The 27,318-nt window shown below is 34.5% G+C and overlaps 1 protein-coding gene across 1 annotated transcript in view; it reads left to right on the plus strand.

Moving 5' to 3' along the window:
• Positions 1–27,318, plus strand: part of CARPA (Carbonic anhydrase-related protein A) — a 111,397-nt gene that overhangs the window by 41,804 nt on the left and 42,275 nt on the right. The window lies entirely within an intron of this gene.

Consider the following 27,318-nt stretch of genomic DNA (forward strand, 5'->3'; position numbering starts at 1 on the left):
GGAGCTATATCTAAATCTGAACCGATTTCAATAAAATTTGGACACTTTACGATACTATCAACTGTACTCCTTGTACAAAATTTCAAGTAAATCAGGGTAAAACGCTGGCTTCTGGAGTCATATAAGTTCATATTGGGCGAAAGATATATATGGGAGCTATATCTAAGTCTGAATCGATTTCTTACAAAATCAATCGAGTTCTATTCTGACCCAAAACAGAAACTTGTGCCAAATGTGAAGTCGATTAGACTAAAACTGCGACCTGGACTATTATTACAAAAAATGTGTTCACAGATAGACAGACGGACCGATCCTGAGCAATATTGCCAAAGACACCATGTGTCTATCTCGTCTCCTTCTGGGTTTTGCAAACATATGCCCTAACTTATAATACCCTGTTCCACAGTGTGGCGCAGTGTATAACAAGTATATACGGGTGTAAGTTCGGCCAGGCCGAATCTTATGTACCCTCCATCATGGATTGCATAGAAACTTGTATTAAAGATTGTCATCCACAATCAAGGTATCTTAAAACTTCGTCTTATAAATAAAATCTTGACAAAATTTTCTATAAAAATAAAATTTTGACAAAATTTTCTATAGAAATGAAATTTTTAAAAATTTTTCTATACAAATAAAATTTTGACAAACTTTTCTACAGAAATAAAATTTTGACAAAATTTTCTATAGAAATGAAATTTTTAAAAATTTTTCTATAGAAATAAAATTTTGACAAAAATTTTTTATAGAAATAAAATTTTGACAAAATTTTCTATAGAAATAAAATTTTGATGAAATTTTCTATAGAAATAAAATTTTGACAAAATTTTCTATAGAAATAAAACTGTCGACTTGACATTTGACATAAGGAGTATGGGACGAAAGGTTATTGTGTGTACTTTCAAGTGGTTTTAAATTTAATTGCGGCAGCATCCGGGTTATAAATAACAAGTATATACGACCGTAAGTTCGGCCAGGCCGAAGCTTATGTACCCTCCACCATGGATTGCGTAGAAACTTCTACTGAAGACTGTCATCCACAATCGAATTACTTGGGTGGCAGTAACACTTGCCGATGGCAAGGTATCATAAAACTTCCTAACACCGTAATATATACCACATAGTCCATACGTGGTTATATCAAAACTAAAAAAGGCCGATTAAATACGTATATAATTAAGTTTAAAGTTTCTATAGATATAAAATTTTGACAAAATAAAATTTTGATAACATTTTCTATAGAAGTAAAATTTGGAAAAAAAAATTCTATAGAAATACAATTTGGATAAAATTTTCTATAGAAATAAAATTCTGACAAAATTTTCTATAGAAATAAAATTTTGACAAAATTTTCTATAGAAATAAAATTTTGATAAAATTTTCTATAGAAATAACATTTTGACAATGTTTTCTATAAAAATAAAATTTTGGCAAATTATTTTTGGCTCGAGTGGCAACCATGATTATGAACCGATAAGGACCAATTTTTGTGTGATTGGGGATCGCCTATATATAACTATAGACCGAAAATCTGGGGATCGATTTATATGGGGGTATATATAATTATGGACCGATATGGACCAATTTTTGCATGGTCATTAGAGAACATATACCAACACCATGTACCAAATTTCAGCCGGATCGGATGAAATTTGCTTCTCTTAGAGGCTCCGCAAGCCAAATCGGGGGATCGGTTTATATGGGGGCTATATATAATTATGGACCGATGTGGACCAATTTTTGCATGGTTGTTAGAGACTAAATACTAACACCATGTACCAAATTTCAGCCGGATCGGATGAAATTTGCTTCTTTTAGAGCAATCGCAAGCCAAATTTGAAGGTCCATTTATGTGGGTGCTATACTTAAAAGTGGACCGATATGGACCAATTTTTGCATGGTTGTTAGAGACCATATAATAACATCATGTACCAAATTTCAGCCGGATCGGGTGAAATTTGCTTCTCTTAGAGCAATCGCAAGCCAAATTTGGGGGTCCGTTTATATGGGGGCTATACGTAAAAGTGGACCGATATGGCCCATTTTCAATACCGTCCGACCTACATCAATCACAACTACTTGTGCCAAGTTTCAAGTCGATTGCTTGTTTCGTTCGGAAGTTAGCGTGATTTCAAAAGACGGACGGACGGACAGACGGACGGACATGCTCAGATCGACTCAGAATTTTACCACGACCCAGAATATATATACAGTATGGGGTCTTAGAGCAATATTTCGATGCGTTACAAACGGAATGACAAAGTTAATATACCCCCATCCTATGGTGGAGGGTATTGTAAGAATCTGGTCACCTTATTCCCCTCTAGTACAATCCCAATACTATTCTCCTCTTTGTACTTTTGTCTTATTCTTTTTGATCTTGTTAAATCACTCCTTTTGTAAACCTCCTTGAATAAAGATCGTTTTGTTTTACTCGTGTACTTAATCGTGTTCTTATTTAATTCCGCTTTACACCCACATAGGTTATGGGCCCAGCGTGCCAAAACGTTAAATAAGAAATATTAAGTCGGTCGAGAATTTGTTAAAACGGAAAATTTTTGTTAAAAATTCGTGGTATTAAATTGTGAAAAATGTCCGGTTCGCTACAAATAGAAAAGTTAAATGGAGACAACTATTCCAGTTGGGCAATTCATATGAGAAGCCTTCTCATAACTATGGATTACTGGTCAGCAGTTGAAAGTGCTTGTCCTATATCGGCTACTGTAGAGGAAAAGGAGTTTTGGAGGGTGATGGACATGAAGGCATTGGCCACAATTACCCTGAGTATAAAGCCATCAGAATTAGTACATGTGAAAAAATGTAAGACTGCTAAAGATGCTTGGAATACTTTAAGCAGCATTTACGTAACGAAAGATCCAGCTCGGAAGGTAACCTTATTCAAACGGTTAGTTAGATTTAAAATCCAAGAGGGATTGCCGTTTACACAACAAATTAATGAATTTACGAGCCTCGTCGATTCTCTGAAAGAAATCGATATAACCATTCCAGAAGACTTTGTAAGTATTGTCTTGCTGTGTAGTCTACCTGAAGACTACGAGAGTTTTGTTGTTGCTGTAGAAAGCAGAGACACGTTACCTCCATTTGACCGTCTCAAGGTCAAAATATTAGAAGAATCCCAAAGACGTGGAGAAAGAGAGAATGTGGGGGAGGAACATGTATTCGCCGCAAATTCCAAGAATAAGTCAAACTCTAAAAGAAGACAAAGCGAAAAAGACAATGATGAAAATCGAAAAAAGAACATCAAGTGCTATGCGTGCGGAAAGCGGGGGCACATCAAGTCGCAATGCAGATTAAACACCCACAACAACAACAACAAGTCAATGATGATGAATGCAAGCGAGAAAGAAATATGCTCCAACAACAAGCAGTGGATATTAGACAGTGGAGCGTCATCACACATGAGTGGGGATAAGTCGTTGTTCTCTTCGTTAAGAGAGCATAAACAAAACATTTCATTAGCATCGGGAGATCATATGTATGCAGCGGGGATGGGTGATGTAAACATAAAATCGGCATTTACCGACATCACTTTATCTAATGTGCTCTTTGTACCAGAGTTGAGTGCCAACTTTTTGTCGGTGTCAAAAATTATTGAGCATGGAAATCAGGTGTATTTTTCAAAAGAGAAAATAGCTGCAATGACAAAGAAAGGTGAAATGATTTTTAAAGCAAAGGCTAAATCAGGTATTTTTGTTGTGGAATTAGATAAAAATGAAAAATTGATGATGGCAAAACCAAATGAGTGTGTTCTTTGGCATAAAAGGTATGGCCACCTTAATATGAGAGACATGCAGAAACTCAACAGCAAAGATATGGTACGTGGTATGTCAATGGAATTATTTGAACCAAATGATTTTTCGTGTATGACCTGTTCAATGTGTAAAATCACGGTGCAACCATTCCAGAAATACAATGAAAGTTTTTCAAAAAGACCATTGGAATTGGTACACACCGATATTTGTGGGCCGATGAGAATTTGTAGTGGAAGTGGTTCACGATATTTTATATCGTTTATAGACGATTTTTCAAGATTCACTACAGTGTATTTTTTGAAGAAAAAGAGTGAAGCCCTGAATGTTTTTAAAATGTTCAAAATCAATGCTGAAAAACAAACTGGCTGTGTTTTGAAAACATTACGTAGTGATAATGGTACCGAGTACCTCAGTAATGATTTTCAAAGATTTTGTAAAGGATGAAGGCATAAACCATCAAACTACTGTCATTTATACCCCTCAGCAAAATGGAATTGCTGAGAGGGCAAACAGAACCCTGGTAGAAATGACCAGATGCTTATTGCTGGAGTCGGGATTACCTCAGATGCTGTGGGCAGAAGCTTTAAATACGTCATCGTATATTCGTAATCGTTGTCCTACGAAGGTACTTGGGAACAAGACACCTTATGAATATTGGTTTGGACGAAAACCTTCTGTAGCCCATCTACGTATATTTGGCTGTGATGTGGTAAAGTTGGATAAACGAAACAATAGATCAAAATTATTGCCCAAAGGAGAACGCCTTACATTTGTAGGCTATGCTCATCAAACTAAGGGATATCGTTTGTTCAATAGCCAGGACAGAACAATAACAATAGCCCGTGACGTCAAATTTTTCGAAAATAGTTTTTCGAATTTGTCAAAAGATAAAAATGATGACGGAGGGAATGTGGAGCCAAATGACGATTGGTTTGCTGTTGATTTGGAATTGCCGAAAGCAAGAAAAGAAAATTCAAGAACAGAACCAATTAATGAAGAAGAAGCAGAGAATGAAGGTGAGACAACATTTGAAGAAAACGAAGAGGCCGAACCAGGTGAGAAAAGAAGAAGAGGAAGACCCAAAACTGTGAAAACAGGTAGAAAGGGAAGACCAAGAAAACTTCGTGTGGTGGAGCCAACTACAAGTGCATTGTTAAATAATATAACAGAAGAAGAAGAAGATCCAAAAACAGTGGCTGAAGCGATGAAGAGCAAGAATAAAGCATTTTGGAAAAAGGCAATGAATACGGAATATGAAAATTTGAAGCAGAAAGGAACATGGGAATTAGTCCAAAAACCGGTGGATAAAAATATTGTTGGGTGTAAGTGGGTGTTTGTGACCAAGCGAAAACCAAATGGCGAAATAGAAAAATTTAAAGCGAGATTAGTGGCACAAGGTTTTTCGCAACAACCCCAGGTGGATTATACCGAAACATTCTCACCGGTAATAAGAGTGTCTGCTATTCGTATGCTGTTTGCCATAGCTGCTCAGAAGGAATATTTGGTAAATCACATAGACATTGTGTCGGCATATCTCAATGGTGAATTAGAGGAGGAAGTTTTCATGCGACAACCAGAAATGTATGTGGACCAAAAGTACCCTGATCGTGTATGTAGATTGAATAAATCACTCTACGGATTGAAACAAGCCGGCAGGGACTGGAATAGAAAGCTAAATGAAATCCTGATAAAGATTGGCTTCGAAAGGTGTAAGTCAGATAATTGCCTGTATGTAAACAAAATAGATGGCGAATTGGTTTTGCTCGCCGTTTATGTGGACGACATTTTGTTGTCGTGCTCATCGGAAAATATGATGAAGAGAATTGTCCAAGAATTAAACAAATATGTAGACGCAGTTGACAGAGGGCCTGCTAAGTATTACTTGGTACTTGAAATCGAGAGAGATGGATTGAGAGGAAAAATCCGAATACATCAAGAGAAGTATGTAAGAGATTTACTGGCCAAGTGGAACATGAGCGAATGTAAGCCAGCAAATACTCCTCTCGCAAATGGATTGGTACTTGAAAAATGTTCGAAAGAGGATTGCAGTGGACACGATGCAGCTAACTACCAATCATTAGTCGGAGCATTAAATTATTTGTCGGTGTATTCTCGCCCCGACATATGCCATGTGGTGTCAAAGCTATCTCAGTTCTGTAGTCACCCTGAGAGAGAACATTTTACGGCAGCTAAGCATGTTCTTCGATACCTCAAATCGAAACCTAAAGGTATGTTATCTTATGATAAAAATAATAATGGTTTGGTTTCATACACAGATGCTGACTGGGGGTCAGACGTGAGCGACAGACGGTCGTATAGCGGATTTGTGCTATTTATGGCGGGTGGTCCCATAGCTTGGGAATCCCAAAAACAAAAACAAGTATCTCTGAGCTCTATGGAAGCCGAATACGTGGCTATGTGCCAAGGTACCAAAGAAGTGGTGTACGTTAGAAGTTTGCTGAAAGAAATGAGTATGGATGACTATGTTCGTGGACCAACAATTCTGAAGTGTGACAACCAAGGTGCACAGTTTCTTGTCGAAAATCCAGTGGCTCACAAACGTAGTAAACACATCGACATTCGGTACCACTATATAAGGGAAAAATTCGATGCCAAAGAGATCCAGATCGAATATGTTACCACAGCAGAAAACATAGCTGATTTGTTTACTAAATGTTTATGTAAACAGAAACATGAAATTTTTTGTAAAATGTTATTTGATGAATATTGAATCAAATAGTATTTGGATTGCGGCAGGGTTTGTAAGAATCTGATCACCTTATTCCCCTCTATTACAATCCCAATACTATTCTCCTCTTTGTACTTTTGTCTTATTCTTTTTGATCTTGTTAAATCACTCCTTTTGTAAACCTCCTTGAATAAAGATCGTTTTGTTTTACTCGTGTACTTAATCGTGTTCTTATTTAATTCCGCTTTACACCCACAGGTATAAAAACAGTCAGTGTTTCTAAAAAAAAAAAAAAAATCACTCGTAACATTTTGACTGCAAAACGGTCGAAATTCCTTTGGTGTCGTATTCCAAATTTTCGAGGAGTACAAAGTAAGCTTGCATGGCATCAATAATTTAGAAAACATGTAATATTTTCGCTAGAGCCAAACAAAAATGGAAGAAACACAAATAACAGATACGACTCGAGGAACCGATTTCCTCCAAAATCAATGGGGCTCTATCCTGACTCAATGTTTCAATACTCATATGTTTGCCAAATTTAAATTCAATTGGTCTAAAATTGCGACCTGGACATTGAATACAAAACCACAGTCTAGTGCACAGTATAAATATTAACGTATCTATGTGCGGATCTATCTTAAAAATTTTATGAGCTCTTCTGACGTTATGCACAACATGTGTTCCAAATTTTAAAGCGATAGGTGCATTTTTGTAGCTTTTGTCTCAAAATCGGGTCATAGTGCGGTGGTTAAACGAACTAAACTGAGGAAAAACGTTATATACAAATGTTCGTATATCACAGAAAATACTTCCGAGTTTCTTAAAATTTGTACATTTTACCCAAATTCGCCAAAAGAACATTCTTGCAATTTTAACTTCCAATCTTTTCCTTCAAACCACGAAATTATCCTTAACAACATGAAAGAAAAAAAGAAATTATGTCTAAAAAAATTCTCGAATTAGTCGAAAAATATTTACTTATATTTGTGATATCGGCATGATGTCGGCGTTTGATTTGATGATTTAGTTAAAACTTTCTACAATTGCCTACAATACTGGTGGGTTAACTGTTTTTTTTAGTGTACACATTCAATTTATACGAAAAAGGAATATTATCCTATTCTAAATAAATTCATATCAACAATAATACCTACATTACTCATTAAAAACCATTAAATATTGTTGGAACATGCATTTACAACGATAATGTTGGGGTAAATGTATTTTTTAAAAACCGTCAATTAATTTGTTTAGCAAGCGTTGTTTCAACGTTAGCTTCCAACGCTGTTACAACGCTCAATATTTAAAACCATCAGGAATTTCTGACTGGGATGTTACACCATTTTAAACTTGACCGAATTTTGGTTAAATACACAAGAATAACAGTTTTGTTAACAGATTAGTTTAACTATGCGTTAAACAAATTCCTATAAAATGAAAACGAAATTTACAATGCCAACGTCTAGCTAGCTTTCTCCCTCAAATCATAGACGAGAATTAACATCGTGTAACTAATCGATGAAATAGCATTAAAATATAAACCAAAGGATGTTTTCCCATTTAACATTAAGAGCTTACAAAGAAATCACCAACCCCAAGTCTCAAAATATCCAACCGGAAATGGTGGAGAGGGGGGCAAATTGCGATTTGTCTGTTTAGTTGTTTGCTTGCATTCAGTTGACTCGCTACTGTCTGCCTTGTTTTGCTGTTGGTGATGATGATGATGGCACTTTTACAGATGCCACAATGTCTGGCGCCATTTATCCCCACAAAAAGCAATTTTTAAGTTCACCAATCTTTGTCAAAACTTAACTCACTTTAGCATCGATAGAAGAAAACTCCCAGACTATGGGTTATGTAGCATAACGGAGAACATTGCTCTTGTGTCATGGTGCCATAACAACGACGATAATAAAACCTCCAAAGTGAATGAGAACCTTAAAGAAAATTTCGAAATTTATGTGAGTTATTATGAGCCAACAAATTCTTTTTGCAGACGACGAAGGCGATAGTTGTCATAGAATAGAGTTGGAAACCAATTTTGAATGGAACCGGAAGTAAGCTAACCCAGAAAATATTATTCCTTGAATGACTGAAGTTATTTCTTGGATTTGATTTGGTTTTTTTTTTCGTTTTTGTTTCCTGTAACAGGGCAGAAATAGAGTGTGGAAAAATAAAAATTCAACAAACACTTCGACAATTGTTATTGCCGCGGGAAATGCCGCATAATTTAAGGAGGATGGCATGAAACATTTAGGAAATTCTAATACCAAATATATTTATTTGAGAATATATTACATAGAATTTTAATAAATTTGTTATTAAATTTCACAATTACGTTCAACCATCTAAAGAAAAATATGCAACAGCGATAAAATATCCTATAGAGGATCCGTTAATAAAAATATTTCATTCCTTTTGTAACACATTGAACTATTTATTTCTAACTATATAAAGTATATATATTCTTGATCAGGGAGAAGTTTGAAGACTACATGTCCATTTCCGTCTATCTATCTGTCTATTGTAATTTTATTTTGTTATGACATATTGGTATTACTCAATTATGTATGGAACAAAATATCGGCCAAATGGGCGCCGCGACCTCGGTGGCACACTTTCATCCGATGGTCCAAATTTTCGATGACGCTGAGGCATACTGGAGGTTCTATGCCATTAATGTGCCGAATTATCTCATCCTGCAATATAGAGAAATGTCAAATAAAATTCGGAAGAAAACTTGGCGTTTAGGTGTGGTTCACATTCAACATCGGCCCCTACAATTTAACCACCCTTTATCTGTTGTAATCACGCTACATCCTTCAATAAGGACACTATAGTGTTGAAACTTGGCACAGATTCGTTTTTTTGCTTGTTGGCAGCTCAAGTTCGATGATGGGCTATATCTGTCCAGGTTTTGAGATAGCTCTCAAATAAACTGTCCTCCGACTTGAGGGGACGATTTGAGCATCCAAAAAACGTAGCTTTTATCCGAACTGTCTGAAATTAGAAACATAGAACCGACTATCATTTGTATCGGTCCATATTTTGGTATGGACCCCTCAGCAAAAAACTTGGAATTTGTTCCATGGACACAATTTTAAAAACACTTCCAAAAATGTTCTTTATTAAAACTACACTGGAAGTTCTTTTAATTAAATTTTTTATGACTCGCTTTTTTCATAGTTTTAATGGGTAATTTGTTTCAAATAGATTAAAACAAAGCAAGAATTTATAAAATGGTATTTACACATTATTTTTATGGCTTTTGAGGCCATATAAGTTAAAATCGGACGAAAGATATATATGGGAGCTATATCTAAATCTGAACCCATTTGGCTGATATTTTGCATATTTTACGAAAGCCACAAAACATTTGGCTGACCGAAATTTTAAGAAAATACGGCAATCGGTGATAAATATACGAGGGCGAATCGGAAACTTCTTAGCCTATCAATGAAAGAGAATAGTTAGGTTTTCAAAAATGTTTTTATTTTTCAATATAATCTCCTGAAACTTCAATACACTTAGTCCAACGCTTTTCTAGCAATTCCATCCCTTGATTAAAATAGTTTTCCTCAAGGTCTTCAAAATAGTGGTTTACAACTGTAACTGCATCTTCATTTGAGGTAAAACGCTTGCCAGCAAGGAATTTTTTTAGATTTGGGAACAAGTAAAAGTCACTGGGAGCTAAATCAGGAGAATAAGGTGGGTGGTCAAGCAACTCGTACTTTAATTCGTTGATTTTAGCCATTAAAACACTCTTGTGCGCTGGTGCGTTTTTATTTTATTTTTTTGTGTTGTAAGCCAGGACGTCTTTCTCGAATTTGTACATTTAATTGATCGAAAAGGTTGCAATAGTTCTCTGAATTTATTGTTTTACTCTTTTGCAGATAGTCAATCAATAAAATACCTTTGAAGTAGAGGTGTGCACGTGACACCAAAGTTGACAATCGCTATTGGTTTCGGAAAAAACGGTTCAGATTTAGATATAGCCGCCATATATATTTATAACCGATTTGGTTATAGTTAGCGTGTTTATCAACCGATTTTCTTGAAATACCGTACATCCAAATATTTTATGAATGTCGAAAATCTTGCAAAATATCAGCCAAATCGGTTCAGATTTAAATAAAGCTCCCATATATATATTTCGTCCAATTTAGACTCATATGACCACAGAGGCCAAAGTTTACTACCGATCTACGTGAAATTTTGCACAGAGGGTAGAATTGACATTCTACCAATGCTTGGTAAATTTGATTGAAATCGGTTCAAATTTAGAAATAGCTCCCATATATATCTTTCGTCCGATTTGAACTTATATGGTCACAAAAGCCAGAGTTTTGTCGTGGTTTGCTTCAAATTTTGCATAAGGGGTAATAGTATCGTTAAGTGTGTCAAATTTTGTTAAAATCGATTCAGATTTAGATATAGCTCACATATATATCTTTCGCCCGATTTGAACTTATATGGTCTCAAAGGCCAGAGCTTTGGCCTGACTTACTTCAAATTTTGCACAAGCGGTACTTTTAACGATATTATTGTATGTGCCAAATATGGCCAAAATCGATTCAGATTTAAATATAGCTCCCATATATTTTCGTCTTATCGGTTCAGATTATATATAGCCCCCATATATACGTACACCAGAGTTGGGGAAATATGGTAGACTGTTACACATTTTAGACCCATTTTCAATGAAAGTTTCCTCCAGTTGACTGGATAGCGTTAGCCGATTTAAATTTTAATTCTAGAGGTTTTGTAGAAGTAAAAAAATTGTCTCCTTTATATAGCTTCCAGCAAATGTGAAGTAGTTGAGATGGTAACACAAATTTTGGCCTACGTAGGGGTGAAGGGTGTAATATAGTTGGCCCCGCTCGACTTTAGACTTTACTTACATGTTTTTATTTTCCATATATGTAGATTGTGTTTCCCAAAATAAGACCAATTATAATACTCAAATTCCCAGATTGATTGGGGTGGTTTGGCCATTTTGGGAGAGTCTACGACCACATTTTTCAAAACTCTTTATGTTTCATCTACTAAGCAATAAACTCCAGCAAAACAGTGATTTTTGGGTCACACTATTACATCTCTTAACCATGTTAATTTAAGATTCTGTCACTCCACTTTCCTGGTATTCCACTGAATCCCTCCGAAAAACCAACAGGAAAAACTTCCCTACCAGCGAACAACTCAATTTTCAAACTCTCTATTTTTTCACTTTACGTATGGCACCTTCTCCCATGTATCACTTCTTCTTATTTCATCGACACCAATTGTACTCTCTCTCTCTCTATCTATTTTATGTCATAGCAATGGCTCGATGCGCTATTAAATTGGCGACTAAGTGACTGCAAAGAAAACAAACAAACAATCTTGGCTATCATAAAAACTGATGCCAAAACGGCTACCATCCAAGGAACAAACAATTGCTATTGCTTCAATTTTCGGGAGTTTGAAAATTGCCTGACGGAGTTGCTGGTAGTTAGAACAGCAGGCAATGGTTGTAACATGGGGGAATGAATCTGATGGCCAAATCAAATGGTGGTCTATAGTCTAGCAAGGTCCACAGTTCTAATATGAACAAGAAGCAAAAATTGATTGTCAACCTAATAGCTTAGTTTATATCTACCAAGTCATTCAATTTATTTCCGGCATTTAAGATTGTGCTATACATGGGATGATGTGATTCCAGTAAATTTCCAATGTTAACTGTATGGAAAATTATGTTCTAGGAAGATTTCTTCTATTCGACAATTGTGAGTGTAAATGTGGGGGAACTATTTATCTGTTATTTATTGATGTATTTAGTTTTATTTTTTTTTGTTTTTATTTGTTGTGGATTAAATAAAGGGGATGGAAAATATTTTGGGAAATGATGACAGTAGAAAAGCGTCTATTTACCAAAAAAAAGTATATAGGTCATATGATAGGTTTCGATTTCTGATATGTGTATTTAATTAATAAAATTACATCATCCAGTATTTTTTCTGAATAGGCTTATTGATATGTTTTCTGATCAACTTTCATTTTGTATAAATTACAAATTAAACAAACGCCTCCATACTCAATGACTCAAACTTACAATAGCGATAAATAGAATAATAATTAATAACAAATATATACACGCAAAGAAAAAAAAAAACGTTTGGAAAACGTTTACCGAAAACGGTTTTCTTTTGTTAGAGTTTTTTGAATTTCTTCGAAAATTTCACAAAATGTTTATAACTTCAATGGAAACATTACTTTGGAACCATAAACACAATCCATTTCGTTTATATCAAGCACTATTCATTTCTGACTTTAAGTCTTTAATAAAATACATTTTACAGTTTCATAGTAAAAATTTAATATAGTAGTATGTAAAATAGAATATCTTTCTGGCAAACTTCCGAACATATCTTGAATATATGCAAAAAAAAAAAAAAAATAAACAAAACAAGTAAGGAAAGTCTAACGTCGGGAGGGGCCGACCATATTATACCCTGCACCACTTTGTATATCTAAATTTTCGATACCATATCACATCCGTCAAATATGTTGGGGGGTATATATAAAGGTTTGTCCGAAATACATACATTGAAATATCACTCGATCTGTATAGAATTTGATAGACTTCTACAAAATCTATAGACTCAAAATTTAAGTCGGCTAATGCACTAGGGTGGAACACAATGTTAGTAAATAAATTATGGGAAACATTTAAATCTGAAGCAATTTTAAGGAAACTTCGCAAAAGTTTATTTATGATTTATCGTTCGATATATATGTATTAGAAGTTTTTAGAACTTTTCGACTAAGAAGTGGTGATTTTACAAGGAAAATGTTGGTATTTTGACCATTTTTATCGAAATCGGAAAAACATATATATGGGAGCTATATCTAAATCTGAACCGATTTCAACAAAATTTGGCACGCATAGCTACAATGCTAAATTTACTCCCTGTGCAAAATTTCAACTAAATCGGAGTTAAAAATTGGCCTCTGTGGTCATATGAGTGTAAATCGGGCGAAAGCTATATATGGGAGATATATCTAAATCTGAACCGATTTCAACCAAATTTGGCACGCATAGCTACAATGCTAATTCTACTCCCTGTGCAAAATTTCAACTAACTCGGAGCAAAAAAATTGGCCTCTGTGGTCATATGAGTGTACATCGGCCGAATGCTATATATTGTAGCTATATCTAAATCTGAACCGATTTCAACCAAATTTGGCACGCATAGCTACAATGCTAATTCTACTCCCTGTGCAAAATTTCAATTAAGTCGGAGCAAAAAATTGGCCTCTGTGGTCATATGAGTGTAAATCGGGCGAACGATATATATGGTAGCTATATCTAAATCTGAACCGATTTCAATAAAATTTGGCACACTTAACTATAGTACTAATTGTTCTTCTTGTGCAAAATTTTAAGCAAATTAGGGTAAAACTCTGGCTTCTGGGGCCATATAAGTCCATATCGGGTGAGTTATATATATGGGAGCTATATCTAAATCTGAACCGATTTCTTCCAAAATCAATAGGGATCTATTCTGAGCCAAAACACATACTTGTGCCAAATTTGAAGTCGATTGGACTAAAACTGCGACCTAGACTTTGATTACAAAAATGTGTTCACGGACAGACGGACATCGCTATATCGACTCAAGAGCCCACCCTGAGCATTTTTGCCAAAGACACCATGTGTCTATCTCGTCTCCTTCTGGGTGTTGCAAACATATGCACTAACTTATAATACCCTGTTCCACAGTGTGGCGCAGGGTATAATAAATAAAATTAAAATCGATACTTATAATGTTCATATAGAACTTTTTATTGGTGGGCACTAAAATGGATCTATTCAGCCCATCTTTTAGTATAAAATTTTATTAAACACAAAATAATCCCCATCATTGGAGCGTTTGACTATAATTGCAACGCATTTCATTTCCTTTCCCAGAGTCGGGCAAAATTTTTAAGACTCCAACTCCCGACCCAGACTCCACAACGTAGCCTCAAAATGCTTTAAATTTCCAATTTCAAACAAATGAAATGACATCTATATGCTCAAAAAGTCACGTCGGTAGATCGCTTTATATGTGGGTATATCGAAACGTGGACCAAAATAACCTATCTACGAACTTGAATTGCCTCTACACACAAAAAGCTGTAAAGAGTTGGTGCCAAATTTCAGCACGATAGCTTTATTATTAAAGGCTGTAGCGTGGTTACAATGGACAGACAGAATTTTACTCTGACTAAGAGTGTATATATACTTTATATAGTTTTATGCTATTTCGATAAGTTACAAACGGAATTACAAACCCATTATCATTCTATGGTGGTATCTCAAACTAATCCATCTCTTGTCAATTCCGCTCTACTAATTTGCGCTCCACAATTTTTTTTCTGTGCAGGCGCTGTAGATATTGTAATGGACGTTTGATTATTTTTTCATTTTCTAGTATTTATATAAATAAATTTTTCTTAAGTACTTTGATTGCTTTCAATAAAAACAAACTACTTCTTGCATAACATAAATTCTTTTATTAAACAAATGCAATTTTAAATCTCCTATGTTTCCAACTTAGGAAAGGATTTCTAAAAATGTTCTACAAATATGCCATTTATGTACACAATAACAAGAATAAAATACAATGGGCTTCATAACAATGCAAATAAATATGTGAGAATAAACATAGCCTAAATGTGGCCTTAAAAACAATAGCTAATAACAATATAAGCAAACACATAAAAACATAATAAAAATTGAAAACACTCCCAAATAAACATAAACTTCATACATCCTTAAACAAATACACAAACAAACAAAGAATAAAATACACAGTAGGATACTGAAAATGAAAATTCAATTTAGAGATCAAACACCTTTGCATGTCACGCACCTGAAAACATGGCAGAACACACCCATAGACACATACTAGTGCGTACTATATGAGTTATTTACTCTCCCTCCCTCCCTCTCTCACTATCGCACTCTCTTTATCACACACCCGTTCAAACAGTTTGTAAGTGATACTAGCTTACAAGCGTGTATATGCATAAAACAATCTCCTAATGATTATTTCAATGAGAATACGTGGGAAGAGTAGCTTGGTGAATAATTTAACTAAATACTTTTAATAACCTGTATAAGAGTCAATAATAGAACGCAACTATAAATAGTATGGTATTTTATTAAATTTAAAGTGCACAGCAAGATTTTTAAACTAGAATTCAACGTTAACATCTATATAAGACAACTTAATAAGAACTTTGTACACTCTGAAAAGTAATATTTCTCATATCAATAATATGTCTTTAGTCAAAATTAATGAATATAAAGAAAATTACAGGCTTTAGGGGTTTAAAGGATTCATTTTGCTTTAATACAGGGTTATTAATTGTTTTTATTTTTTCTTCCAGATAGACAAACCCTATTTTTTACACTTAGTATTGAAAATGATGTCTCTAAAATGACCACCGTTTTCTCTTTCGCACTGATGGGTTCTTTATAAAGTATTTTCCATAACACCTTTCAAAACTCGTGGCTGTAGAAAGGCAATAACGTTTGCCTTGATTTCAAAGATTTTTTCTGGCTTATTGACATATACTCGCTCCTTCATACAAACCCAAAGATAATTGTCGTGTACTGCCAAATCTGGCGATCGCGCTAGGCAAATAATTTCCGAATTTCTGGAAATTATTCGCTCTCCAAAAATTTGATTTAAATGTTTAATTGTGTCCCGAGCAATATGGACAGTAGCTACGTCCAGCTGAAACCACATACCAGGCCTCTTTTCAGGAACAGGACGTAAAAATTGTCTTTTACGGCGTTCTAACCCATGTTTCAAATGTTTTGCCTTTAATAATAATGTAATGCTTAACACAACGAGTTGTTTTCTCTATATAAAAAAATCCACAATCAAATTACTTGGGTTACAGATTACAGATTAAATGCCTATATAAGCTAATTATGCAGCCCTATGAAAAAATATGAACATATTGAATCCATTTACACGGTAAGTAGAGGGCCAAATTTCAACCGGATCGGATGAAATTTTCACCTGCAGGAAGCGCGGAAAATCAAATCTGAGAATCTAAAAATATTGGGGTTATATATAATTATTGAACGATATGGACAGAAGGGAATTAAATCAGAGGGTCAATTTATACACTGTTAGAAAAATATGTTTTTCATATATTCCGATATAAACAAAATGTGTTTCGGGCACAATTTTTAAACACAATATATTTAAGGGCAAACATGTAATGTTCCTATACTAACACAAAATGTTTGGGACACATATGTTAATATGTTAGAATATATTATGTTTGGGGCATGAATGTTTCATAAAAATAGTATGTGTGAATGTAAACATATATAAATTTACAAATTTCGAGTAAACATATATATGTTGTGATACTTTATTCAGAGAGCGACAGAGAGAGAGAGAGAGTTAGTTAGTATAGAGAAAGAAATAGAGATGGAAACCGGGAGGGTTGAATAAAAAGATATCAACATAACACAGCGAGAGAATGAAATGAGAGCAATTTCTGTGAAACCGCTTGTATGTTGTTTCGGAAAACGGTTTCATTTAATTTGAATATTAGAATGAGTATTCGGAATAAAGAGAATAGACATTCGGAACCAAGAGAATAGACATTAAAAAAAACAGTATATTTGTATTACAGAAAGAGATGCGAAGAACTCAAAAATTTCGTGGAAGTGAAAATTATGTGAGGGAATGTGCACAATATTCTTTGAGGAATTCTTCCAAGCATATACTATTTTTGGACTCAAAATGCTTCCAAACATATAATATGCTCACATAAAACAAACATATTAATGTTTCGGCAGTATCCAATAATATATGTGCTTCCTGCAAAATATGTTTGGAGCATATGTTAGAGAAGCGATTTTTTTTTGAGGGTGTAGGAGGGCTATATATAATTATAGACTCATATGGATCAATTTTTGCATGTTTGCTAGAGGCCATATACTAACACTATGTACCAAATTTCACTCGCTTCGGAGGAAATTTGTTCCTTCAAGAGTCTCCGCAAGTCAAATCTGGGAATAGGTTTATTTCGAGGCTCTATATAATTATGGACAGGTATGGACCAATTTTTGCATGGCTGTTACCAAATTGCAACCTGACCGGATGAAATTTGATGCTCCTACAGGTTCGGCAAGCCAAAATTTTTTCGTAAGTCGGAGTAAAACTGTGGCCTCTGGGGTCATATAAGTCTAAATCGGGTGATAGATATATATGGGAGCTACACGCTCACAAAAAATCGCTTCTGTAACATATACTCCCAAACATATTTTGCTTCAAGCATATACATTTTTGGGTATTGCCCAAACATTTATATGTTTGATCTCTTCCAATATATAATATGTTTGAAATCATATTGGTCTAAACAATATATGTTTGGGTAGTCTAAGTTCCAAACATTTTGTATTTTTGCATCCAAATTCAATAATGTTGTCTTCCAAAAAACAATATGTTATTATGTGAACATATAATATGTTTGGAAGCATTTTGCACCCAAAAATATTATATGCTTAAAAAAAATTCTCCCAAACAATATTGTGCTCAAAATTTTATTTATTTATTTATATATTTACAATCATAATGAATTATGAAAATAAGCAGGTAATATAGGTGCTAACAACATAGGTTTTCGACCTGAATGCTCAAAATTTTGTTTCTGCCCAATTGTATATTCCCCCACATCTTTCTCACTTCCACGAGAATTTTTAGTTCTTAGCACCTTTTTCTGTAATACAAACATTGTAGAAGAAATTATTCAATTGTATGATTTTTTATTTTAATTTTACCTTTTGCCGGACGGGGATTCGAACAGCGGACCACACAGTTTGTAAGGATCAAAGAAGTAGCTGATCAATTGCCCAAGGAAAAATAAAATGTTAATTTTGTAATAACAAGCAACAACCACCAACTTAATTCAATATCGCTCCCTGTTAAATAGCGCTCCAAGCTACTAAACACATATATGTTTATAGGCTATTTCTAAATTAATATATGTTTGCATCCAAGCATATTATATTTACAAACATTTTATGTCCCAAACATAATATGTTCTAACATATTAACATATATGTCCCAAACATGTTATGCTAGTTTATGAACATTATATGCTTGCACTCAAAAATATTGTGTTTAAAAATTTGTGTTCCAAACATATAATGTTTATAGCCAAACATATGAAAAACAGTCTTTTTCATCCGTGTATATCTCAATCTGAACCGATTTCAACAAAATTTGGCACGCGTAGTAAGAACATTAATTCTACTGCTTGTGCAAAAATTTACATAAATCGGAGTAAAACGGTGGCCCCTGCGGTCATATGAGTGTAAATCGGGTGAAAGATATATATATGGGAGCTATCTAAATCTGAACATATTTCTACCAAATTTGGCAAACATTACGATACTGTCAATTGTACTCCTTGTGCAAAATGAGGGTGAAACTCTGGCTTCTGGGGCCATAAAAGTGCATATTGGGCGAAAGATATATATGGGAGCTATATCTCGATTTAAACCGATTTCTTCCAAAATCAATAGGGTTCTACTCTGACCTAAAAAAACACTTATTTATGCCAAATTTGAAGTCGATTGGACTAAAATTACGATAGACATACGGACGGACAAGCGGCTAGAACGACTCAGGGGCAGGGTTGGCCTGTCACAAACTGTGACTTTTGCGACATACATTTGCGACGGTATAATACGTATGTCGCAAAAGTCGTAAACCTACTGTTGAAAACCTAATTTTGAATAGAAGAAATCCTGAACATTTTTAATATAGCATGACAGCATTCGCTGTGAGTTTCTGCAGAAATTTGTGAAAGTTTTTCCACCGTCAAGCCTATTTTCTTACGTGGTATCGAAATTCCCGTTGGTGAGTGTGCAAAATACCTTGGGGTTATATTGGACAGGAGACTGAACTTAAAGCTAAGAAAGGACGAGAAAATCCACGGTTACCCTGTACTCGTGCAAAAGGCAATAGGGAAAATGTGGGGACTAAAACCTTCTCTTCGCACATACCATCGTCTTGGATATCATCGAATTTGCTGCCTAGCTGACGCGACTGAAGTATTTTGAGTTTGCGACTTTTGTTACTTTTCCTACATTTACGACACGTATGTGACGTTTACGACGTTTACAACTTTGCGACAGTCGCAAACCTAAAAAAGTTTGATACAGACCATCTCTGCTCAGGGGCCGACCCTGAGCAATAGTGCCTAGGACAACATGTTCTATCTAGTCTCTTGTGAGTGTTGTAAACATATGTACTAACCTGTTCCACAGTGTGGTGCGGGTTATAAAAAGCAATGAGTACTAAATTTCTCAACGATGCCTGTATTATTGAAGTCTGAAGCGAGATTTCAACAAAAAGACGGAAAGGCTTACGAACATTGTTAAATCGAATTTGTCCCTGATATAGATTGTAAATACTTTATAGGTCGGAAATCAATATATTGATGTGTTACAAAAGGAATGGCAAACTTATTATATCGTTCCATCCTATGGATGTGAGTATAAAAAGCTTTTTAATTGCCTACCCTTCTTAATACACCAACTGTAATATGAGACAATATTTTCAATTTGACTCGTCAATTGATAGTGGCTCAATGGCATCACATATAACACACCCCTAACATAGTCATTGACATAAGGATACGTTTTCATGTCCCCCCTCGCTATGAATGTGTGTGAGTGTGTGTGGTACTATGTGCTCTTTTGTTTAATGTTTTGTCAAATTGCCATACTGCTCTTTGAGTAGAAGGCGAAGACAATAGATCGTTTTGTCTTCAATGGCATTCATCTTTAAACGCTGATAAACATCTGTCACAAATAAATGACTCCATTGATTTGTGTTAGTGGCTGTTTTTATACGAATGGAATGAATGAATGACTTGTGTTTTAGTTACACTAAGCTTTTGAATAGTTGTTCCATTACTCAGACTTGTTAGCTTTGGAACAAAGGGGGCGTAAAATTACCCCAGCAATTGCAAAATCTTAGACATGAGTTGGAAAATATTGTGGCATTCCGTTGAGGGGCATACGGCAGTATTTGTCCTATGGGCACATTTCATTGTTATCATTTCTCCAAGTGCACACAAAAAAATTTTTTTCTGATTCAATCACGAAATTAATTGATCCAATTAATTTTTTAATTGAAATGTCTTCAATCACAGAATTGATAGTATCAATTAAAAAATTAATTGACAGTCAATTAAAAAATTAATTGATCCAATTAAATATTTAATTGATACTATTAATTTGTGTGATTGATTTTTATTTCAATTAAAAAATTTGTTGAATCAATTAAATTTTTAATTGAATATTTTTTAAAACTCAATTAAGATTTTAATTGGAAAAATTTTCGTGAAATTTTTTTCTGTGTGGGGATTATACTTTCAAGTGTGCACATAAATGACTGTATTGTGGTAGATAAAATCATAAAAAGGAAATCTGCAAACTAACATATCAATATTTTTAATTTTAAAAGAAATACAGAATTACATTTATAAGCAACCCACCAAACAATTTTGGACATTATTCATAACTTATTACATTTAAAGTACATCCAAAAATGCTCTAGAACTTAATCTTCATTTCATGTGATGTAAACAAATTTCTTTTGGTTTATGCAGCTTTTGCAGCAATTTTAATTTTTTGGAATTGGGTATTAAACCGAGTAAGGACAAATAAAATAATAGAAATTTTGCGAAAAATATTTGAAGATTCTCGTCTTATGTGAAATGTTCCAATGCAATGGATGATTAAAAAGATGACTTCCACCTTATGACAACCCCATGTAAACTTAATTGATTCTGATTCGATTCGGCAGCCATATTACTGTTTTACCTTCCCAGTAGAGCAGTAATGTGGGGCTTCCCTTTTTTCTGGGAAGATATATTATTTTACCTCACCCGGTATCTCCGTACACACAAAAAAATTTTTCTGATTCAATCACGAAATTCATTGATCCAATTAATTTTTAATTGAATTGTCTTCAATCACAGAAATGATAGTATCAATTAAAAAATTAATTGAAGGTCAATTAAAAAGTTAATTGGTCCAATTAAAAAATTAATTGATACTATTATTTTTGTGATCGATTTTTGTTTCAATTAAAAAATTTGTTGAATCAATTAAATTTTTAATTGAATATTTTTTAAAACTCAATTAAAATTTTAATTGGAAAAATTTTCGTGAATTTTTTTTTGTGTGTAGCTATCACATTTGAAGCAATTTTTTCTTTGACATTTGACTATTTCTTTGACAATTGTCAAAGAAAAATCGTCAAATATTTTTCTTTGACAATTGCACGATTTAGTTTATTGGAAGTGTATCTACCAAAAAGTTATATTGGGTCCAAACATTGTGCACTTCCATTAAGGATTTTTGTAATGATTCCTAGTCAAATATGCTGCTCCTTTCAATTGAAGGAGTTTTTAGGGAGCTATATATCTTTAGCTATAGGTTCTATAAAATTAAAAATAAACAAGTATATACGACCGTAAGTTCGGCCAGGCCGAAACTTATGTACCCTGCACCATGGATTGCGTAGAAACTTCTACTGAAGCCGATGGCAAGGTATCTTAAAACTTCCTAACACCGTAATATATACCAATTATTTAGTCCATACGTGGTATATATTAAACTTAAAAAGGCCGATTAAATACGTATATAATTTAGTTTAAAGTTTCTATAGAAATAAAATTTTGACAAAATAAAATTTTGACAACATTTTCTATAGAAGTAAAATTTGGAAAAAAATTTTCTATAGAAATAAAATTTTGACAAAATTTTCTATAGAAATAAAATTTTGTCAAAATTTTCTATAGAAATAAAATTTTGTGAAAATTTTCTATAGAAATAAAATTTTGACAAAATTTTCTATAGAAATAACATTTTGACAATGTTTTCTATAAAAATAAAATTTTGGTAGATTATTTTTGGCCAATTTTGTGTGATTGGGGATCGGCTATATATAACTATAGACCGATATGGACAAATTTTGGCATGGTTGTTAGGGGCCTTATACTAACACCACGTTGCAAATTTCAACCGGATCGGATGAAATTTGCTTCTTTAGAGGCTCCGCAAGCCAAATCGGGGGATCGGTTTATATGGGGGCTATATATAATTATGGACCAATTTTTGCACGGTTGTTAGAGACCATTTACTAACACCATGTACCAAATTTCAACCTGATCGGATGAAATTTGCTTCTTTTAGAGCAATCGCAAGCCAAATTTGGGGGTCCGTTTATATGGGGGCTATACGGAAAAGTGACCGATATGGACCAATTTTTGCATGGTTGTTAGAAACCATATACTAACACCATGTACCAAATTTCAGCCGGATCGGATGAAATTTGCTTCTCTTAGAGCAATTGCAAGCCAAATTTGGGGGTCCTTTTATATGGGGGCTATACGTAAAAGTGGACCGATATGGACCAATTTTTGCATGGTTGTTAGAGACCATATACTAACACCATGTACCAAATTTCAGCCGGATTGGATGAAATTTGTTTCTCTTAGAGGCTCCGAAAGCCAAATTTGGGGGTCGGTTTATATGGGGGCTATACGTAAAAGTTGACCGATATGGCCCATTTGCAATACCATCCGACCTACATCAATAACAACTACTGGTGCCAAGTTTCAAGTCGATAGCTTGTTTCGTTCGGAAGTTAGCGTGATTTCAACAGACGGACGGACATGCTCAGATCGACTCAGAATTTCACCACGACCCAGAATATATATACTTTATGGGGTCTTAGAGCAATATTTCGATGTGTTACAAACGGAATGACAAAGTTAATATACCCCCATCCTATGGTGGAGGGTATAAAAAATAAAATTCAAAATTATAACAGCTACTTCATGGCAGCACACAAAAAGTCATGGGTCCAATACCAGTTTCGACCAAACACAAATAAGTTTGTCCATGATGGTTTATGTCCTCTCAACGGTAATGAATGGTCTGATGTATTCAAATTTTCTCTAAGTGGTTTCACCCTAGCACTCATTGATGAGAGAGACATTCATCCCTTGTGCAATTAGTAAAATTCTTAGTAAAAATTGTTTTTCTTTCTTTAATTTCAAAAAAAAACTTTAAACCAAGCATCCCGTAAAATAAGTATAAGCTTATAATAGAAGTTTTTATATTTTCCCAAAGTTTCAATATATCAGTTATTTAAGAGAATATTTCTTTAAAACAAAAATATTTTTCTTTCGCACAAAGACATGCGAATTTAACAAAGGGATGCAAATTTCAAAGATTAATCTCCTAATTTAAATAAAAATTCGGAAATCGATATATTGATGTATTACAAACAGAAGAACAAATTTACTATACACCCATCAACATCATCTGGTGGTGTGTATACAAATAAAATGCAGATTCAAGCGTTGAACTGGAAACCTTTCGCTTTGAAGTTAGAAACCGAAAACCACCGAGATCTTGCGATTTAACATATTACGACTTCTTTCTTTGGGGCCATATGAACGTTAAGGTCTACACCATTAGCACAGTGTCGATTCAGGACGTTAACGACAACATGAGTCTATCGACCAGTTAGATCAGTCACGTTGCTATTTAGGTATGCACAATTGCATGAAAAGAATTTAATCCTGTAAGCGGTCAAAATGCTATGTCAATAAGCCAATTTGGCAGATACTGCTATTTCATAATTAGCGATATTATTAACGACATACCTTCACATTTGTCTAAAATAAATGTCCGAACATATATCTAAAAAATATTTTTTTTGAATACTAAAATAATTCATCTCTTTATACCCACCACCATAGAATAGTGATGGGGGTATAATAAGATTGTCATTCCGTTTGTAACACATCGAAATATCGATTTCCGACTATATAAAGTATATATATTCTTGATCAGGGAGAAATTATAGGACGATATAAGCATGTCCGTCTGTCTGCCTGTTGTAATCACGCTACAGCCTTCAATAATGCCGCTATCGTCCTGAAATTTGGCACAGATTCGTGTTTTGTTTGCAGGTAGGTCAAGTTCGAAGATGGGCTATATCGGTCCAAGTTTTGATATAGTCCCCATATAAACCGACCTCCCGATTTGGGATCTTGGGCTTTTAAAAAACGCAGTTTTTATGCAATTTGCCTGAAATTGGAAATCTAGATGTATATTACGACCATCATAGAGTGTGCCGAAAATGATGCCTATCGGTCCATGTTTTAGTATAGCCCCCATATAGACCGATTTCCGGATTTTTCTTCTTGGGCGTCTAGAAACTGCATTTTTTATCCAATTTGCCTGAAATTAGCAATCTGGAGGTATTTTAGGACCAAACATTGGTGTGTCGAAAATGGGGTGTATCGGTCGATGTTTTGGTATAGAACCCATATAGACCGATCTCGCTATTTTACTTCTTGGGCGTCTAGAAACTGTATTTACAACCCAATTTGCCTAAAATTGGAAATCTAGAGGTATTTTGGGACCATAAAGAGGCGAGTCGAAAATGGTTCGTATCGGTCCATGTTTTCGTACAGCCCCCATATAGACCGATCTCCAGATTTTATTTCTTGGGCAGCTAGAAACTGTATTTACTAACCGATTTGCCTGAAATTTGAAATCTAGATGTATTTTATAACCAGAAATAGGTGTGCCGAAAATGGGATATATCGCTTCATGGTTCGGTATAGTCCCCATATGGACCGATCTCCCGACTTTACTTCTTGGGTTTCTAGAAACTGTATTTTCTATCCAAAGTGCTTGAAATTGAAAATCTAGATTTATTTTAAGACCACAAATAGGTGTGTCGAAAATAGGGAGTATCGGTCGCGGTTTTGATATATCTCCCATATAAACCGATCCCCCGATTTGACGTCTTGAGCTTCTTGAAACCGTAGTTTTTACTCGATTTACCTACAATTGGAAATCTAGAGGTATTTTGGGAATATAAAGAGGTGAGTCGAAAATGGTTCGTATCGGTCCATGTTTTCGTACAGCCCCCATATAGACCGATCTCCAGATTTTATTTCTTGGGCAGCTAGAAACTGTATTTAGTACCCGATTTGAAATCTAGAGTTATTTTATGACCAGAAATAGGTGTGCCGAAAGTGGGATATATCGCACCACGGTTTGGTATAGTCCCCATATACACCGATTTCCCAATTATACTTCTTGAGCTTCTAGAAACTGTATTTTCTATCCAAAGTGCTTGAAATTGAAACTCTAGATTTATTTTAAGGCCTTTGAGCTTCTTGAAACCGTAGTTTTTACTCGATTTGCCTCAAATTGGAAATCGCGATGTATTTTAGGACCACAAATGCAGAAAATGGTATGTCTCGGTCCATATTTCGATGTAGCTCCCATATGGAACGATCTCCCAAATTTACTTCTTCGACTTATAGAATCCGTAGTTTTTATCCAAATGTCGAAAATGGGGAGTGTAGGTCCAGGTTTTGATATAGCTCCCATATAAACCGATCCCCCGATTTGGGTTCTTGAGCTTCTAGAAGTAGTTTTTATTCGATTTGCCTAAAATTGGAAATCTAGAGGTATTTTAGGACCACAAATACAGCAAATGGTATGTATCGGTCCATGTTTCGATGTAGCCCCCATAAAGACCGATCTCCCAAATTTACTTCTTCGACTTATAGAATCCGTAGTTTTTATTCAATTTGCCAGAAATTAGAAATCTAGAGGTATTTTACGACCATAAGGAGGTGTGTCGAAAATGGTCCGTTAGGTCCAAGTTTTGGTATAGCCCCCTTATGACTGATTGCCCGATTTTATTTTTGGGCTTCTAGAATTCGAAGTTTTTACCCAATTTGTCTGAAATTGGAATTCTAGAGGTATTTGAGGAACATTATTCTGTGTGTCGAATCTTTTGAGTATTGGTCCATATTTTGGTATAGCCCCCATATAGACCTACCTCCCGGATTTATTTCTTTGGCAGCTAGAATCTGTAGTTTTTATCCACTTTGCCTGAAAATATAAATATACTGGTATTTTAAACCCTCAAAAATTTGTATCGCATTTATATCTACCGGTCCATTATGTAAGACATTGATCAATCGATCGATTTCACTTCTTAAGGGTATAGCAGGATCACTGATCATAAAAATTGTTTGAAACTAAAAGTAAAATTTCCAGATTTTACTCCTCGTTATCATTTCAATAATGTCGGGAAAAATCTACAGATTTAAGATTTCAAATCAAGGCTTTTTTTCATCATTTACACGATATGTTTACGATTTCTCTAAAATTCAAACAAAATTGGTTCTTATAAATCCAGAATCTGATCTAGTCTTCATAGGTAGAATCTTTAAATTTATCTTCGGGATGTGTACTGGTTGAATTTATCTGCTTGGGAGAATATCAAACATCAAACACCCTGAAATCCTACATTTATTATCAAAATACACGCACCGACGAAGAGTTTTCAAAGGAAACCATTATATTTGATTCATGGTGGTGGATATTTAAGATTCGGCCCGGCCGAACTTATTTCTGTATATACTTGTTGAAGTACGCAGTATCCAGTAGACATATTTCCACTCTGAGCAGTTTATTTCCACCTTTACAACATATTGCTTTAGAGTAAAAACAGGCGACTAAAAGCTTAAATTTCATATATGATTTCCGAAAATTAATTTAATTCGTAGCCAATTTTCTACAAAGTGAAAAAGAAGAGAAAATAGCTTCCAAAACTATTGCCAAAATATTGGGGGAACATCAACTCCATATAAACCATTATCCCCATTTACAATTCTTAGCCATTCTTCTGAAGACAAAAGCCAAAACAATAATAATCCAAAAAAAAAAAAGAA

The sequence above is a fragment of the Haematobia irritans genome, chromosome 3 (genome assembly GCF_050003625.1).
Source record: "Haematobia irritans isolate KBUSLIRL chromosome 3, ASM5000362v1, whole genome shotgun sequence".
Classification (NCBI taxonomy): domain Eukaryota; kingdom Metazoa; phylum Arthropoda; class Insecta; order Diptera; family Muscidae; genus Haematobia; species Haematobia irritans.